This window comes from Dendroctonus ponderosae, unplaced genomic scaffold (assembly GCF_020466585.1).
Source record: "Dendroctonus ponderosae isolate FM_Combo_2020 unplaced genomic scaffold, Dpon_F_20191213v2 Dpon_F_20191213_1, whole genome shotgun sequence".
Taxonomy (NCBI): domain Eukaryota; kingdom Metazoa; phylum Arthropoda; class Insecta; order Coleoptera; family Curculionidae; genus Dendroctonus; species Dendroctonus ponderosae.
This window is the reverse complement of record NW_026017110.1, coordinates 26,986,122-26,987,739: the sequence shown is the minus strand read 5'-3', so window position 1 is coordinate 26,987,739 and position 1,618 is coordinate 26,986,122. Positions and strand designations below refer to the sequence as shown.

General features: G+C 36.7%; 1 long non-coding RNA gene across 1 annotated transcript in view; it reads right to left on the bottom strand.

The window, feature by feature from the left end:
- Positions 1 to 911: 911 nt before the first annotated feature.
- LOC125502507 overlaps positions 912 to 1,618 on the bottom strand; it is a 4,104-nt gene continuing 3,397 nt past the window's right edge. The window contains exon 2 of the long non-coding RNA XR_007280271.1: positions 912 to 1,614. This is a non-coding gene — a long non-coding RNA (uncharacterized LOC125502507). The remainder of the gene's footprint in view (positions 1,615 to 1,618) is intronic.

Here is a 1,618-nt window from a genome sequence, read left to right as displayed (position 1 = left end):
ATTTATATGATGTTCCTCATCTATTTAAAGGAATTAGGAACGGATTATTAAAGGCCGATCTCCATTTCGTTCAAGACGGGGTCCGCAAAGTTGCGTCTTGGAACCATTTGGTACAATTGTATCGGATAGACTGCAATAGGCCTCGTTTTTCTGCAATTTACAAGCTAACGGATGAACACATGATGTTGGCCAGTAAATTGAAGAAAATGAGTGTCAGACATTGCACGCAAATGTTCAGCAGAAGTGTGGCAACTGCTATGACGTTATTAGCTGAATTCAGTATTGGTTCGAACCAGTCTTCGGCTCACTATTTAGATCCTAAGGCAACGGATACGTCGGACTTGTTTTTGTTTCTGGATGAACTGTTTGACAGCTTAAATGCAAGCCAGATTGCAGTTCATCCAGGGAAGCCAATGCGGAGTATGGTGACACAAAATTCTAAACACGTTTCATTTTGGCTTTCCGATGCTCTTCCTGTATTAAAATCAATGTCCTTTTCCAACTCCATCTATCAGGAACCTTATTTTCACCTTGCGTGGCTTCCTATACATCTGGAATGATCTAAGGGCCAAAAACTTTAATTATATGGCCCCTAGATCATTCAACCAAGATCCAGTTGAAAACTTCTTCAGCTGTACAAGAAGCCATGGCGTAAGAAATACCCGTCCTAATTGTTCCTCTTTCATTTCTTCCGCCAAATCCCTACTTATTAATGATTTTGTGTCATCACATTGTCTTGGGACAAATTGTGAGCCAGACGAATCAATAGGCATTTTAGAAAATTCAACATCTTTTGCTGAGACTCGTAGTAGTGCTGAACACCAAGAGAATACATACCTAATGTACAAAGTGTGCACAAATATCATTCTATTTGGCTATATATCTACGGTTAATAAAATTTTAAGTGGACGGGACTTCCGTCATAAAGATGACGACCAACTGACTAGATTGGCCTTTAGCAAGTTTTCTACGAAAATGAATTATTAGGCTTGTTAGTTACTTTATGACGCTACTATGCCACAAAAAGAGCAACCACGTAAAATCACGTTTTTCAGCGTTTAAATAATGTTCATGACGTATTAAGTTCTGAAGTTCACAGAACTTCTCATTGGGGGATGGGGAATGTTCTGTGCTGAAGGCCCTGATATTGATGGATGAATAAATTCGCAATATTTGTTCGCTTTAATAATTTCAGTTTTGAATTAAATTGAGTTTCTAATAAATGCACGTTTTTAAAAATATAGGCATTTTGCATTGCAGACTTATTTCGAAGGTACTGTAATGCCAAAAGCTGTAGTAAGTGTCATTAACTCCCATGCCATGACCATGATAAGCAATGTCAAAGATAACCCTGTGAAAATTACATTTAATAAACCATTTGACATGAAAACGAAATAATTTTTGTCGATAAAATACCTCTTTTCGTAGAAAACCGAGTTTGTAATCGTTTTACTTTTATACGAAAAGTGCGGCTTCAATTTCTATTTTTTGGGAAAATAAGTTTTCTTCAACTTTTTGCTGTGTAATTTCATCTGCCATACTTTCCCTACGACCGTATTAAGTTACTAAAACTAACAGACCAATTTGCATATTTATATATTTCACAATTAAAACCTGT